At 28.7% G+C, this 18,445-nt stretch overlaps 1 pseudogene; it reads right to left on the reverse strand.

The window, feature by feature from the left end:
• Positions 1-2,138: 2,138 nt before the first annotated feature.
• LOC132947779 (clotting factor C-like) lies at positions 2,139-12,629 on the reverse strand (annotated as a pseudogene).
• Between the last annotated feature and the right edge of the window lie 5,816 nt (positions 12,630-18,445).

The raw sequence follows: 18,445 nt of genomic DNA on the forward strand, positions 1-18,445 counted from the left end.
TTACGGACATTGTCAGTTTTCAATTTTTTTAGTTTTTTTTTCTATAAATATCAATAAATTTTTATTTGTTGGGTAAAAAAAGCGTGAAAATTTAATATTAGACTCCTGATATATCGTTTTAATAGCAGTTGAAAAATATTAAAAATACATTTGCACAATTTTTTTTTATAAGCATTTAAAGTTCAAATTTTGACAACATTTATCAAATTTATAATTTATTAATTATTTTGTGGTTAAAAATTTATAAAATGTTTAACTTTTATGGCTAAGGATTGAAAATTTAAAACAAGGCTCCACGTTAATAGGTTATATATAAATTACTTTATTCACAATAATATCATCAAATATACTTGGTAATATCATAGGGTGACTGACCGTTTTCGCTCAGAATCGTTTTTCTTATACAATGATATTATATCATTGAATTCAAATTTAACACCATCCATTACAGTGACCCACTTGTAACCTACCGTACAGCAGAGCGACATCCACTTATCCACCTTTTTTTAAATTGTTTTATTATAAAGTATTACTAACACGGTGATTTAATTTAATGATAATATTAATTAACATTTTCAAGAGTTTAAAAATATTGATAGTGGATTATTTATAATTATTTAAAACAAATCACAACGATTTACATTGTTTTTATCATAACAATTGCGGCGCTTTTCTATTCGGTTGGTAATTGGGCCATTATTAACAATGCATCGAATAAACTAGGCATAATATATGCAAGGCTGGCCATGAAATAGTTAATAATTTAAAAGTTCAGTTATTTTAAAATAATTTACTTAAATTTAACTTAACTAACTCATTTTTGTATACGGCAACTTAAAATCAACTTATATTATTTTTAATATTCACAATTAAGTTAATTTTGAATTTTTATGTTATACAAATATTGTTTATATAAGTTATAAGTTATAAGTTCGTAGAACATATAAAATATTATTAGAAAAGAAAAATATATATTTACGAAGAATTTCGTACATATTTTTATGAATAAAAACTAATATGTCGTAATTATTTGGTACCTACTAATTAATAATAATATAGGTGTAACAATGTAACATCATATTTATTTAGTCGCCCGTATAAAGAGATCAATAGACACGAGCCCACGAATCCTCGATACATTATACAATCTTATTAGTTAGGGTAAGTTATTAGTACTTATTACTTATTTATTATAAATATTTAATGACGAGGTACAATTATTATTGTACGATAATCGTGAATAATTGTCACACATTTCGATTTATACATAATATTTTATATTATAATCTTATAAAATACAAAAATACCTACCTACCTAATACTGGTGTATATAAAAAAATATAGTGTATTATACGTGTATATTGTATACCATATATAATGCATACAGTTTACGCTGTTATTATATGTTAGAGGCGTGAAAAAAAATAGTATGCGCGGATTATGTGGGAAGGCAATTTCAGTCTTGGGCGTCTGTAATGGCTTCATAATATTAACTTGACCGTGACTGTAAGTAGCTCACACCCACCCTTGCCACACAATATACTTTTTTCATACAACTTGGGTGTAATAAATATTTAATCATTTTCTATAATTATTACATAAATACCTAAAGTAATTTATATAATATTAATTATTATTGAACTTTTTGTTTTAACTGAAAAGTGAATCGGCTGAAAATGGACACGGCCGAAACAGGATACCGAAACGTTCCCTGTTTTTGGCCAAAAATGGCGATTTCTTCAAGAACACAGCACTGTTACGCTCGTTGCAGTGTAACCCATGTCCGGCACTCCAGCGTAAAACACGGGGCAACACCACATATTATATGTAGGTTGACGTGCTCCACACATTACTGCTACGATTGTGTACTTCAAAATGTTAGTTTTAGCACAGTTGTGCTCATCAACCAGAAGTTGTCGTTAACTAAACCATGTCAATACAGTTGATAAAAAGAAATAATAATACAAGAAATTATTCCAAATTAAATGCACAACACCAAGTAAAAGTAAGGTTTCATGCTGAAAAGTATTCGAATTAAATACGTGTGATTTCTAATAATTTTAATGCTTTGGAACTACATATCATGTATAATGAAATACGTACCTATTATGATTAATTTATTTAAATGAACAATAGTATGAACTGTTAAAAATTGTTACATATAACTATATAAGTAAAAAAACTATTTATACAAAAATTGATTTCAATTACAATTCGACTAAATTATTTTAATAGCTTATGATATTTTATATTATAGTTTAAAGTATATTTTTAATTAATTATATTTTTCATACAGTCTACGAATCCATTGAATGTGGTACTTAACATCTGTAAAAACTGCGATTGAATTAATTGTATCTGGATCCGTGGAGCTCGCTACTCCGGTTAAATAATACAAATTTAAGTGTAAAAAGCTTAAGCCTGCACCGCTATACCCTTGTTGCACTCCTTGTCCTGAGAAAAAATATATTTTATTCATAATACTTTATGACTGTTATTGGGCAGTAGGTACCTACAATATATTATATTTACCTTGTTGAGTATAATGATGTACAAGTACAAAATTACAAGGGTAAATATGATATATTACCTATAACATGTGCCAGAAGTAGGTCGAAAATATAATATTTTATTATTATTATTATTATTATTATTTATAGGTGTCTTATACACACATTTAAAGATAAAAGTAACTGTTATAGCCGATAACTCAAAAAATTTCAAACCATAATTTATTATTATTGGTAAATAGGTAGGTAATATAGTTTTGAATTAAAATTATATAGTGAGATTATCAAATATTCAATGAATTACTAAATAAACTACTTCCAAAACAATTATGTGCTAAAACTATAAATCAGTCAATTAGTACTATCGTATACTGTATAACGATTCAAATGATCATATTAACAATGTGAAATAAGAATTAACAATAAGAAAGAGAATATACGCATAAAGAAATTTAAAATTCAACAATTTATGAATATAACTTAAATCACGTATAATATTATAATAACATGCAATTCAACATAAAATCTAATAATGTTAAGATAAAAGGGATTAGTAAAATCTTTACATGTCCCACTTATGAATCCTAGATTCGATGTGATTATTTAGAAATATATAAATAATGTCTTCTATAAGATATAGTCAAACTAAACGTAAGACCTTGAAAATATCATAACTTTGCATTTAACAACTATTAAAAAAAAAATACTTAGCTTACACATAATTTTATTAATATAGTTACATTTATCATGTAAGTCACTAACATAGTGTGTAGGTAACTAATATAAAATATTTCCATGATTTACTAAAATGTACTTCATAGGATAAATAATTACAACTGACCATACAATATGTGAGATGATGCAATAATATACTAACGCATACATGAATACGTAACACATATTCTTTATAGACAGCCGCACACACACACACACATGCAACACAAAAAAATGCTCTATGTCTCCACACCCTTCCGATGTTCGACCACCGTATTCAGACGGGACATTAACCTGTACACACCATATCCTAAGTGATTCTCAAAGTGGCATGTTTGAGGGGGGCAATGGGGGCGAATTCCAACCCAACGACTTGAAGAATAGTTGGTTTTTATATAGTTGTACTAGGTACTATGATGTTAATGCAAAAAGATTTTTTTTTATACTGTACATGTTTTAATATTAGGTATACTATTAAAACATAGTATGTTATAGCTGACTGGAGTGTCTAATTCATATATTTGTACTTCCTAATGATGGACCTTTACTTCGTAGTACTCAGAGTAGTAATCTTAGATAAACAGTCGCATACTCGCATCATGATTTACATAAGCACCTAGCTCGTAAATCGGGGTGTAGGGTAGCCACGTCCCCGGGGCTCACGTATGTAAAGGGCCCATATAAACTTCTCGGCTTAAAATTACATTGAGTGACAATTTGTACTTTTTATTCTACCCACAAGAAAATATATTTTTAATTTTTTTATTGTTTGAACCAAATAGCGTTGAGGCCCGTCACCCGTCTACAATATTCATCATCACGGGCAAGATAAATGGGGCGCATGGCCATTTTTACATTGGTTAGGGCCCACATCCATGTAATAGCCTCTGGTCCCTGAAGGTCTTAATGTGGGCTTTAATTTATTACCAAATAAATGATATTATAGTACTATAATATAAATATTATTTTAATTTACCTATTTGAAGTTATGTAACCAGAAATCTCCTTCCTTTGAAATTAAATACTAAGCATTATTTCTTCTAGAAAACGGTCATCACTCATCAGACACAAAAGTAGTAAACTTTGTAGTAAATTCAATAGAGTAAATATAAATTTGGGCATTATAATTTATAATTTTAGTGGTGCCCCCCCCCCTCAAAAAACGAAATCAAATACGCCACTGAATTATCCACTATATTCCTTACGCTGTCTAGGTGTATAGTTTGTTTGATAGATTTGCAGAGTAATATTTTGTATTCTTATACTAATTGTAAATATGTAAAATGTGATTCATTTATTTCATAAAAATTATGTAATCTTCATTTTTAAAATTGTTCACCATCAATATCCAGCGGTTAATAATTTTAACTTTAGTATATTATTATTGTATTACCAAATTCAGAACCAGCACAAAATTTATCTATATTCACATATAATTCAAATCCGTTTTTATACATTTCCCGGCAAGTTCTCTGGTCAATGTATGGCAAAGATGCTTCCAGTAAAATAGGACTGGCAATGCCGTTCTCCGTTTCTCCCCAACCAACAATCTGTAAAAGTATTAAATGATTGTACAATGTGTGATCTAAGTTATAAAAATAATGTATGTCTGTTTGTCTGTGTGTCCATATTACGATGCCAACCATTTATATATTATTTTGAGATTTCCAACTCAAGAGACAGTACTATCTCTTGTATCAACTTTCTAATTTTGTTAAAATACAAAAACAAAGAAATGTAGACACATATATATCATAATTTACACCATATGTTTATTTTATCATTATCAATTTTTTTGAGTCAAAGTGTATAATAAATTCAACTTTTATTGCTAAGGATTAAAAAAATAAAACAAGGTTCCATGTAAGTAGTTGTAGTTATTTTATGTTAAAATTTGGATGAAATTAGATGTTTAAACGAAGAAAAACAATTTTAGTTTTGTACTATGTTTAAAAATTATTATTCTGTTTTTAAAACTTCTAAAGTTATAATTATATACAGATTTGGTAATGAGCAAATAACAATAATTCAACTACCGTATTCGAAAAGGTATCTGGTCGAACACATTTTCGATCGAAAAATATGATTTCGGAAATGCAAATGATCGAAATGTTATGTATTCGAAATATGTTATGGTCGAAAAATATATATTTCCGCGTTTAATTGATCCGTGAATAACATACATTTGTTCAAAAATTTACGGGCAAGCCTTGAATGTTCCATCTGTTAACCAGTAGATAGATTCGCTTAAATATTTACAGTTTTCATTCGTCGTAAACAATAGCAAATTTTCATTTTTTTTAATTAAAAATAATTCACCTTTTAGTGTTTGACACATTGTTGGGGCTAGACATATTTCATCACTAGATTTTGGTTTTTATAGTTTTCTACATTGCGTCTTTGACGTTTTAATAATTGTTGAACTGAATTCTTACTCACGTGTGAAGCAACAATTGTCGAACAATCTTTTATAGATTTCTGATAAATGGTTTATCTTCGATTGAACTTTTCGCATTCATTTTAATTTTTTCTTTTATTTTTCTTACTTCCAAGCCCATAGGTTCGGGAGAATGACAGTGTTGATTCGGAAAATACGTTGAATTTTTATCTAGTTTATGTTTTTTTTCATTTGTTTCCACAGTTCGAACTTTTGCACCACATTTATTAACACAAATCCAATAAAATACGTGTTTGCCGTCAGTTTTTCGTAATAAATCTTTGTTTTTTTTATATATGAAATTATTTATATTTAATAAAATTCCTCTATGGATGCTAGGTACAATATCAATATTCATATTAAAATATAAAAAAATGAACTGTTGCAAAATATGTATAAAATACTAACGTAGGTATATTGAACACTGAACAGATGATAAACACTATTGGTACGCGCGTATACTGAACAGTCGTTACAGAATAAGTACCTACTACGATATATCTACATACGGGCTAGGTACATCTATACAAATATTAGATAAAGTAGTCGAAAAGCTAATCATTATCTTTACTTCGATCAAAAAACCCAATCGACCACAACATTTTTCGACTATATTAATAAAATATTCGACCATCTGTTTTTCAACCGCATGACAATTCGATCACATGACATTTCGATCACTTCTTTTCGATAACTAAACCTTCGACCAAACGACTCGCACCGCGTATTAATAATTACAATAAAAAATTTATATAATATAAATTATCCTAGGCTGACCAGTATTCTACGTCTCAGCTCAAAATGGTTTTTCGTATTCAACGATATTATATCATTAAATTCAAATTTATCACCATCCATACAGCAGAGCTAAACCCACTTAATCGCTTTTTTTAAGTATAGTAAGTAACGTGCAAATATTACGTTAAATTAGTGTGTAACTAAAAGTGTATGAAATGAACAGTTTTTAAATTTAAAGATTGAACATTTAAAACAAAAGTATATCATATATTATGTAGTTGTGCAAAATCGGTTTCGACAAAATCGAGTTTGGTTTATGGTGTGAACAATTGACGTTAGATACCGGCAATTTTCCATTCATGTAAAAATTATCATTTTTTTTACACTCTAATACTCTCAAACATCTTGACTTTTTTGAGCAAGTAACAGGCATTTTCAATTTCCAATTTTTTTAGTTTTTTTTCTATATATGTCAATAAAATTTTATTTTTTAGGTCAAAAATGAAAATTTCAAATTAAACATTTAATACAAGGTTTATAATATAATATTGTTACAATTGCAGTTGAAAAAAATTTTTTTAATCTCACGGTATTTTGCTCTTTACTATTGATGGACAATTTATTTATTGATGGTAAATAGTGGTAGGTAGTAAGTACAGGTATACAGAAATTAACTGTAAATATAAAACAATTTCATTATTTAAATAATACTACAAGCAAACCTTTCCTTCAACTCCATCTTGTATATTATTTATACCTGTCCAATCGATACAACTAGGTAAAACACGAATATTAAAAGAAATTCTGTTTTGTATCACAACAATAGCTATATCAGCTACATACAACCCGGGATATCCACGATAATCCGCATTTAGATGAACAATTGCCACCTATACAATAGTTTTGATTCATATTATGTAAGTCATACAAATTATTTGTAGACTTTGAATTATTAATAACTTACATTCAATATTTTAGTAAATTCATTGTCAATTATTGTAATGTTTCTAGAATATTTTCCAACAGCAATTTTGTACTGACCGTCATAAACTGATATTTTATTAGATAACATACCTTTTTTCCAAAAACAATGAGCCGCTAAAACGATATTTATTTAATTATCATTCTTTTCTATTATACTCATTATACAAATATTTTACCAGAAACGACCAAATTCGGAGAAATAATCGATCCTCCACAAATCAAATCATAATCATTGGAAATTGTTTTATTAAATTGATACACACCAACATTCCACGGTGACGTTCCAACAGGTGCTGCTCCACGATCCATAATCATTCCATTGTTGATGGTATACATTTTACCGCAACCTTAAATAATATTTGAATATACATATGAATGATAATAGTTAACAAGTAATCTGTAATAATGACAATAGAATAGACACACTGTTGACGGTTTAAAAATTGATATCAATCGATTAACACGTACCTAACGATTAGTTATTCATCCTTTATGTAATCATTAGTTTAACAAACAAAACTACAAAAGCATTTGATTGCAGTAAAAGTTAAGTAAATTAATAAAAGATTAATAAATTAGGGAATCATCTTTATAATAAAATAATACAATTACTTGGATTGCATCTATACAGTTCTTTATTCCACTTTCCATTGGGCTGGCAAACTAATTCTAGTGGTTCATTTTCGTGTCTTCGTGGAGGGGTATATAATGGCTTACATAATGGTTTTGCTATTGTATCGGGTACGGATGGATTTGTACAATTAGCATACTTCCCATCATAAATACATATAATATCTAAACTATCTGACTCTAGAGGTGGACACATTTCTATAAACGGAATTAAGTAATAATTAAACATGACCATACTTTGCGTTAGTAATTATTATGACATTAATTGGATAAATTAATATACGAAACTTACTGAAACACAATTTATCAGAACTCGATGACCATTTTCCTTTTCCTAGACAAAACCTAAAATCATAGCGAAAAGCCTTATGATATCCAACTTCACAATTCTCAGTAACATTAACGTGACGATCAATTAATGTCCCGTGAGGTAATATTTTATTAGAATCTTCAAAGAAATATATAACCCCTTCAACAGTTGGTAAAACATTAGAGGATTGTAGATAAATTTAGTCTAACATAATAAAAATGTTAAAAAAGAAGGGGTTTTGATCTTCCTGATCACATAATGAAAATGTGTAATTAATACTTAAGAGTACCCAAATATTGATTGATGGTGCTTATTAAAACATTAGAGCTCTAAGCCTCAAGGGCCTTTACTATCACTATTTACGACACTTATAATAAAATAAAAATATGTAATTATACTAAAGTCACCAACTCTAATCTAGATGATAATGCTTGTCGTCTTTCAATTTTTCCGTCACACGGGATGCCGATTCCTGAAACAATGTATGTTATGCATTAAAATATACGTAAACAATGTTTAGATATTTGTTGTTTTGATCAGCATTTGCGGTTTGAATTCAATAATATTATATATTATCGTGTATTCATGTGTAATACATAACAGTGGCATGATTTCAGATAGTAATAGTTGGTGGGGTACTTAAGTTTTTACTATCAGATAAAATCTAAAAAGAAAAGTATTCATTACACCTGCAAGCTTCTTTCAGAACATATAATATATTCAATATTGTATTTGTACATCTACATGCTTATATGTAGTTACCTATTATATAGGGCGATTATTTGATCATTGAACACTCATTATTTCAAGAAGTGTAATTATTTTTGAAAATATTATATAACATAGTTTCAAGTCTTTTACAAAACAACCTTTTTATTAAAAAATAATATTTTTAAATATTTTTTATCCTTATAATTTTTTAAGTTTTTCACTTTTTGGAATGATCACATACTGTTTTAATTTCATATTCCAAAGTAGAATAATTGACTAAGTATTTCGAAACATACAAATTTAACTTAGGGCGAGTATAGTTTATGAATTAATTGTATTTAAAGTATAGATGAGCGGAGTAGTGGACTAACTATTCTTGGGGTAACACTGTGCCACTCCAGTCTGTTCATCAAAACTTTAAATACTTATAACTCATATACTACTCGCCCTAAATTTTAGATTCTGAGTGGAGCGATGAATGTATTGATTTTAAGTTGATGTGTGTTTTTTTTGTGTGTGTGTACACGATAAGTAGTCGAAATAATGCATAAATTAATTAATTTAAACTTCAGTTAGGGGGGGGGGGGGGGTCAAAATTTAATATTCTCAATAGTTTTCAAAAGCGCCGGGAAAAACAACATAAAAATTAAGGAAAAACGGGAATTTTTACGCAAAATCGGTTTTCCACAAAATCGATTTTAGTTTTTGGTATAACTCTAAAACAAATGAACGTATATACATGGAATTTTCACTGGTCGTTTATATTTACAATTCCTATATACGATAAAATTTTCAAAATATTTTGATTTGTTTTGAAATTTTTAAGAACATTTTATGTTTTCAATTTTATTAGTCTTTTTTTCTACGACTGTCAATAAAACTTTATTTGAAGGGTGAAAAAGCTTGAAAATTTAATACAAGGCTCCCACTATAATATTCCAATGACATTTGAAAAATATTAAAAATCCTTAGTAACAGATTTTATTTATAAGCATTCCAAGTTCAAATCATGATAAAATACATTATTTTGTGTTGAGAGTTCATGAAATTTTTCTTTTTAAATCTAAGATTTGAAAATGTAATACAAGATTCCTCATAAGTTTGTCTACCTTCATCAAAAAAAAAAATGTCTACAAGCAAGTAAAATAACATTTTTATAAGCGTTTTAAATTCATATTTTTACAATATTGGATATTCACTCGATTTCTCATGTAGTGATTTTGTTATTTTATTGTTATTTAAAAACAAATAACTGTTGATTGTTAAAAAATATTAAAAATACATAAGCACAATTTTTTATTAAAAGCATTTAAAATTTGAATTTTGACAACATTTATCAAATTTTAATTTTAATAATTATTTTGTAGTTAAAAATGTATAAAATGTTCAACTTTTATAGCTAAGGATTGAAAATTTAAAACAAGGCTCCACGTAAATAGGTTATATATAAATTTCTTTATTCACAATAATATCATCAAATATACTTGGTAATATCATAGGCACTGACCGTTTTTCAATTTCAAATTTTGACCTTCTCAATGCACCAACTAGATTCAGTTTTCCATCGAACAAGATACTGTAGTTGAAAATCGATTACTTATTTTGACTTCTTATAGTGTATACAGACACAAAAAATATGAATAAATAAATAAAACATAAATCATTGTAATAACAATACATTCATCGCTACACCCAGAATCTAAAAATAAAATATTATCTTCGGGATTATAAACTGTTACTGTCCAAAAAACAATTTTATTTAGGGCATAAACGAGTTAAAAAGTTAAAGTTAAGTTAATTTTAACTTTTTGAAATTTAATTTTCATTAACCTAATTTTGAACCTAACTTATTTTAATTAATATAAACTTAAAAAATAACGAGTAACTTTTAATCAAACTCAAGTTAAGTTAATTTATAAATAATTAAATAATAAATATAAAAATATTATTGATGTTGCATATTACATTAGAATTACATTTATTAGAAATGGAAATTAGAAATATAATTTTATTTATTTATTGTTTCACTAACCAGAATTCTTCAAGAAAAATAACTTAATTAAATAGTAAATACATATTAATGCAATAGCCATTTAGGTATATATTATATTATAATATATATAGGTGTATCGTATATATAAAGATTACAATTTAAAGATATACCATACCATACTGCGACATACGGGCATATTGTAATAATAATAATTAATAGTTAATACTAATAATTAATAAGTTATATGATAATATTTTCTTATTATATTTATATAGATACAAATCACAAATGTACAATTCTCAAAAACATATTATAAAATATTTTCGCCATAAACAAGTTATTTATTTATTTATAAATCAAAAGATTGTATTTATTTCGTAATTTTCAATTTCGTATGTTTTTGGTACCTACTACATAATTATATTAATTCAGTACCTAATAATTTAATTCTATGTATAGAAAAGCTATTGTCTATTTCATGTGTTCAATAATATTTATGATTTTTATTATTTTAATCTATATTACTGGGAATTTATATGGATATTAAAAAAAAATAATAATAATAACTCAACTTAACTTAAATACAGTTAATAAGTTAATTGAGAATGTTCATATAATTCATAACTTACCTGAGTTAAAAAAAAATTGGGTTACTGTTAACTTTAATCTTTTTAAAATGTTTTCCATCACCATAACTTGACTCAATTAAAAATCATCATTAACTTGCCTAGACTTGACAATACCTACGTCAGGATCCACATGGGCACATATTATATATTATATTATTATAATATTGTAAATTAAAAAATTAAATCTGAGAAAAATTGAAAACAGAATTTGTATTGTAAGTTAAAATTTAAATTAATCAGTTTGAAAAATCATGTTATCAAAATTACAAATTATTGTTTTGATTAAATGACTGGTTCATATAGGTATATATATATATATATCGCCCTCGCGACATATGGCTATAAAGGTGTAAAAACCCCCGAGGGAATGGTCTTATAACTCCCCGTCACACAGTGGTTAGTAATGGTTCATATAGGTATTGTAAAATTGTATTCAAAACTCTTAACTTTAGATGTATACATTTATTTAAATTTTTGTGTATATTTTATACCTATTTAATTACCTATAATGATTGTTATAGTAACATAAAACCTTAAAAACATGATTTATCTATTTATTAATATATTATTGTTCCTATACGTACCGAAAATTAAACATGAATATATGATCCAGGAATACGTCACCTTCATTGCCAATGTTGAGCTGAGACTAAAGCAAATATATTTTAAAAATACAACCAATTAATGTTCATCCATAAATTATGAAAAATTTGAGCCACTATGTATACTAAACAATATTTTACTGTACCTACATAGTACATATTCTTAAAATATGTAAGTATAGGAAAATATATTATAATAATTTAATGTACCTACATCAAAACATTGAGAATATCTGTAGAGAATTTGTAAATTTTTTACTTAGTCGGATAACACTAAGTGAGAGACGAGACCTACAAAATACAACTTTACAACATTAGAGATTTAGACACATAATTTAGGGACTTCTAAGAATCTAACATTTAATCGCATGATGCTGATATGTAATCGGTTTGTTGATATGAACCTTAAACTATATGCGATCAAATAATCGACCAATGGTCAAACAACGTAAATAGGTGGCAAAAAAAAATGAAGATTTAGCAATTTAAAATTGATTATAATATATACATACATATTTTAATATAAGTAGGTACATATTATATTGTACGCTACAAATATAATTAATATATTATAATATAATCTATTACTATTATCAGTTCTGTTCACCTTCACTGGCTTCACTACTGTTAAGACCGTAACGCATATCTCGCCACCGGCCGGAACACGCATACACTCACACACACACACACACATTTCTGTTACCTGTTCGTCCCTATATTATGTTGATATTATTGTTTTTATTTTAGTATAATTGTCCGTGTCAGCTGTGAGTTATATAATATGTAGATTAGAAAGGCCGGACGAGCCGGTACGTGTAGCACGGCCGCCCAAGATGTCACCAGTCCGTTACGTACCTAGTGTTAACGTAGAACTATGATTTTTACGTGAGGAAAGCGCCGTTCTATTTATATTATTACAATATACTATATTGAAAATTTTGGGCGCGAATCGCCATCTTTGTATTTTTATTAATTCATTTAAGTGAGCGCTAATCGCTACTAAAGTATTATTATAATAATATATTGTGCAGGCGCAAATCGCCAACTACTATATTATATTATACCGTTGTTGTGGACGCGAATCGTCGCCGAATTTGTATTATTGTCGTTAGCGCAAATCGCCACGAAGACTTATTTTATTTATTGTCATATATTATACATAATTTGCAATTATTGTAACTTGATCATATTTCTCATAATTTATTGTGTTAACATTGTATAGTGATTAGCTACAGGACCAGCTGGCCAGTCTGCGCTCCACGATCTGTGAGTTATTTATTGTTATTATATATTTTATATTACAGCTCAATTAGCTGCCTTCAATTATTATATTGTTGGGCCACATATTTATATTATTCTTTAGTAGTTCAAATTGCTTGCCATATTATTAGTTTATTGTATTGTTGAGCCAGTAGCTTATATTACACCTTTACGAGCTTACAGCTAAAACGGCCAATATTATTATCTATCTAGATTGTTTTTATATTTTATACTTGATGTTGCTGTGATTTATATATTACTGTTTTTGATTATTGTGTACAATACAGCAACTCATTTTTACCAGCAACCGTGTTACTCATTTATTTATTTATTAGACTTACCTTTTTTGTCACTAGTTTTTAAGCATACACACCCACACATATACACACCTTACACATCACCACACCACATAGCTCACTAGTATTTGCCCGGCGAACCCAACCAATTCTAGCTGAGCTATAACAGATATACACACAAATACATAGGTCGGTCGGTGTGTGAGCGTTGCGCGAAATCCTAGTGCAGTGTTTCCCAACCGGTGGTCCGCGGTTAGGTTAGGTTCCTAACCTTTCTTCGTTTTCTATTAAAAATTTTTTTTTTTTTTTTTAACAGCGAAAAATATTTTATTTCACCGTAATATACGGTTATCTTATCGTTGTTTCTGCCGACGACCGATAATTATTTTCCACTTTAATAAGTGTGTAGGTATCAGAGTAATAAATTATTCTATTATCGCGAACGATAATGATCATGTCAATTGCAAACATCGTTGCTTATATATTTATACTTTATGAGTACCGACAAATAACTGTTATGGATATTGATTCAGTATGCGCTCGTTATTCGTTTGATTACCACGCAGTACGTTTTGAAAGAAATTAAAAGTTTATAGTTTGGTTTTTTTAAGTGTTATTTTTTTGAAACCTAGTCGGACTTAGTCAAGAATATGTCACGAAAGAGGAAATATGATGATAGTTATACTAAATAGTATAATATAAAATATTCTTCAGGCTGTTAAATCGTTTTTTGTATACAATGATATTATATCATTGTAGGTATTACAATTTAGGTCGGCAGAGTCCTACCCCTACCTCCACGCGGTGCCGACTGGAAACGGAATTCCGGTTCCGGCCAACGGGGGAGGCACAGAAGGCAAACTGTATAAAACCGAACACCGGCGGGTCAACACCAGCGACCAGAGGGCCAACATCGCCCTCCAACCACCGACAACAGACCGAAGGCTCGATGCGAAGACGACCGGGAAGGTTAGACGGGGACCCAGGGGCTAGTAAACCAGCGGCCCAGTATCATCATCTGAAACTGCCCCACAGCGGCAGGCGTGCCCCGGGGCATTAGTAGGACGCCCACAGCACGGCTTGGTCACCGTCCGGGTGATCGCGATTGATGAGAAAGGCCGCTAGTCCGAACGCCTCAAGAAACCGCCGACCGGTCACTCGACGCACCGAGCAGCACGCAGCAAGAGACACGGAGGAAACAGAAGGAAAACTGTATAAAACCAAAACCGGCGGGTCAACACCAGCGACCATAGGGGGCCAAAATCGCCCTCCAACCACCGACAACAGACCGAAGGCTCGATGTGAAGATGACCGGGAAGGTTAGACGGGGACCCAGGGGCTAGTAAACCAGCACCCCAGTATCATCATCCGAAACTGCCCCACAGCGGCAGGCGTGCCCCGGGGCATTAGTAGGACGCCCACAGCACGATTTGTCACCGTCCGGGTGATCGCGATTGATGAGAAAGGGTGCTAGTCCGAACGCCTCAAGAAATCGCCGACCGGTCACTCGACGCACCGAGCAGTACAAACGAACAAACGAACGGAGGAAACAGAAGGAAAACTGGCAAACCATCACCGGGGAGACGCGAACTCCAGCACATGGAAGGAGAATTGCGAGGCACGAGACTCGAGGCCGACTGGCTAACAAGCCGGGCCGGGAAGACCACGAACGTGACTTCAAGACTGGCGGGCAGCAAAGCCGGGTCGAGAAGTCAACAAACGCTACCAGCGGGCCTTAAGCCAACAACGTTATTATTATAAACTGTAAAAAAATTAGTTTCAATGTGCGCCCATTAAGGGACTAAAGGTGTGAATATCAAATTTTATAAAATAACATTTATCTAATTCAATAAACGATGGCGGCGTCGCGGAAGTAATGCGAAAGCAGTCCCCGCGACGTCGTCGGTTCAAACAGGAAAAAAAAAAAAAAAAAGGTATTACAATTTAACAACATCCATGACAGTGACCCATTGGCCATTTGTAACCTACTGTACAGCAGAGCGACACACATACTTACCCGCTTTTTTAGCTTTTTTTGTGTAAAATATATATGGATTACATTTTTTTCGTTGGTCAAAATGATTAAATATTTATTACAAGGTTTCTCATAAGTTATTTTAGTGGCAGTTGAAAAATATTAAAGATACATGTTAAGAATTGTTTTCATAAGCATTTAAAATTCAAATTTTTACAAAATCATTAATTTCTTGTGTGAAAATGTATATAATGTTTGATTACTATACTTAAGAATTCAACATTCAAAACAAAGTTCTCAAAAGTAGTTCATACTGTAAGTAACTAAAACATCTAAAAAATATATTTTTTTAACATTTCTTTTTGTTTGTTATTTTAAGTTTAAATTTGGCGGTATTACAAACATTAAAGCAATATGATGATAATATAATGTAGGCCATCATTGTGATATCATTATAATACGTTGGTTTTATGTAACTACCTATAACAAAAATGTTAGGATAATATATGATATTAGTTGAAACCACTTGTTTTTTATTTGATAAAAGTATAAAACGTTTTAAATAATAATAAAAACAATTTTAAGTTCATTTTTATTTATAAGATTAAAATAAGTATTTATAAATAATCGCTTATTTCATATTTTACAGTTTGACACGTACCTATCTAATTTTTGTTTTTACCATTTAAATGCAAATAATGTCACTTATTGTGTGTGTAGTAAGTGTCCGAGGTTAAGTGTCCTAGTGTGTGTACACGATAAGTAGTCGAAATAATGCATAAATTAATTAATTTCAACTTCAGTATCTTGTTCGATGGGAAAGTGAATATCGTTGGTGCATTGGGGAGGTCAAAATGTTCAATAGTTTTCAAAAGCGCCGGGAAAAACAACATAACAATTAAGGAAAAAAGGGAATTTTTACTCAAAATCGGTTTTCCACAAAATCGATTTTGGTTTGTGGTATAACTCTAAAACAAATGAACGTATACACATGAAATTTTCACTGATCATTTATATTAGCATTTTCTATACACGATAAAATTTTCAAAATATTTAGATTTGTTTTGAACTAATTAGGAACATTTTCAGTTTCCAATTTTATTAGTCTTTTTTTCTAAGGAATAAGGATGTCAATAAAACTTTATTTGTTGGGTAAAAAAGTTTGAAAATCTAATACAAGACTCCTACTATATTGCTACAATGACATTTGAAAAATATTAAAAATCCTTAGTCACAGTTTTTTTTTTATATGCATTTAAAGTTCAAAAATTGACAAAATATGAAAAAATCACGAAAATTACCAAATTATTTTGAGTTAAGAATTCATAAAAAATTTTCTTTTTAAATCTAAGATTTTAAAATGTAATACAAGATTTCTTATTAGATTATCTACCTTTATCAAAAAAAAAAAATGTCTATAAGAAAGTCAAATTAAATTTTTACGAGCGTTTGAAGTTCATAATTTCACAATATTTGATATTCACTCGATTTCTCATGTTGCCGTTTTGTTATTTTATTGTTATTCAAAAACAAATAACTGTAAATACATGAAAATTGCCTGATCAAATTATCCTATAAATATAAATTTTTTAATTTTTATAATTTCTCCTATATTAGGTTTATTAATTTGTGTTTTTTTTTTATTTATTTATCCTTATATTGGTATGAATTATATTATGGGTTTTGGTTTAATTTATATATTTTGTTGTTCAAGTTTAATAGTTTATATTTATTTAATAATTAGATGATCATCTAAATCTAATTATTCAGTTTTGGGGATAATTTGTTTTATTTCTCAAATAATTTCTTATGAAGTGAGAATAATAATTATTATTATAAATTTAATATTTTTAGTTAATAGATTTAATTTAAATGATTTTTATATTTATCAAATAAATTCTAAATTTTTTTTTCTTTTTTTAATATTTATTTCATTATTAATTAGATTTTTAGCGGAAATGAATTGTTCTCCTTTTGATTTTTTTGAAGGAGAGTCAGAGTTAGTTTCTGGATTTATTATTTAATTTAGAAGTTTATCTTTTATTATTATTTTTATATCTGAATATATAAGAATTATATTTATAGGTATATTATTATGTGAAATATTTTTTGGTTTAATAATGAACAAATTGTATTTAAATATTTTTATTTTTATATTATATTTTTAATTATTTGATTACATGGGTTTTTACTTTAATTTAATTTATCATACCTACTCATCAGTAGATGATTCTACTTACAAGGTATAATTCATAAATTCAGTTGAACATAATGTTTAGAAATTTCAAAATGTATTTGTTAAACTGTAATTATAGATACTGGTGTACTATTCGCTATAGCTATAGGTACAGGAAAAAATGAACTAAATTCCATGTCCAGTATAATAACTTCAGGCATTCAAACTGCAAATGTTACGGTCATATTTTTGGTATATTATTGTAAGAATAACTTATGAAAAACATTAAATATTCAATTCTTATGAATATAAATTTTTCTAAGTTTTTAACTACAAAATAATTTACGAATATTCGTGATTTTGACGAATTTAGTCAATATTTCAACTTCAAAAGCTGAGAAAAAAAACTGTGATTACGTATTTTGATAATTTTTGGATCACTGTAAGACTAACCAATACGTGGAAGTTTGAACTACATTT

This window comes from Metopolophium dirhodum, chromosome 6 (assembly GCF_019925205.1).
Source record: "Metopolophium dirhodum isolate CAU chromosome 6, ASM1992520v1, whole genome shotgun sequence".
NCBI classification, from domain to species: domain Eukaryota; kingdom Metazoa; phylum Arthropoda; class Insecta; order Hemiptera; family Aphididae; genus Metopolophium; species Metopolophium dirhodum.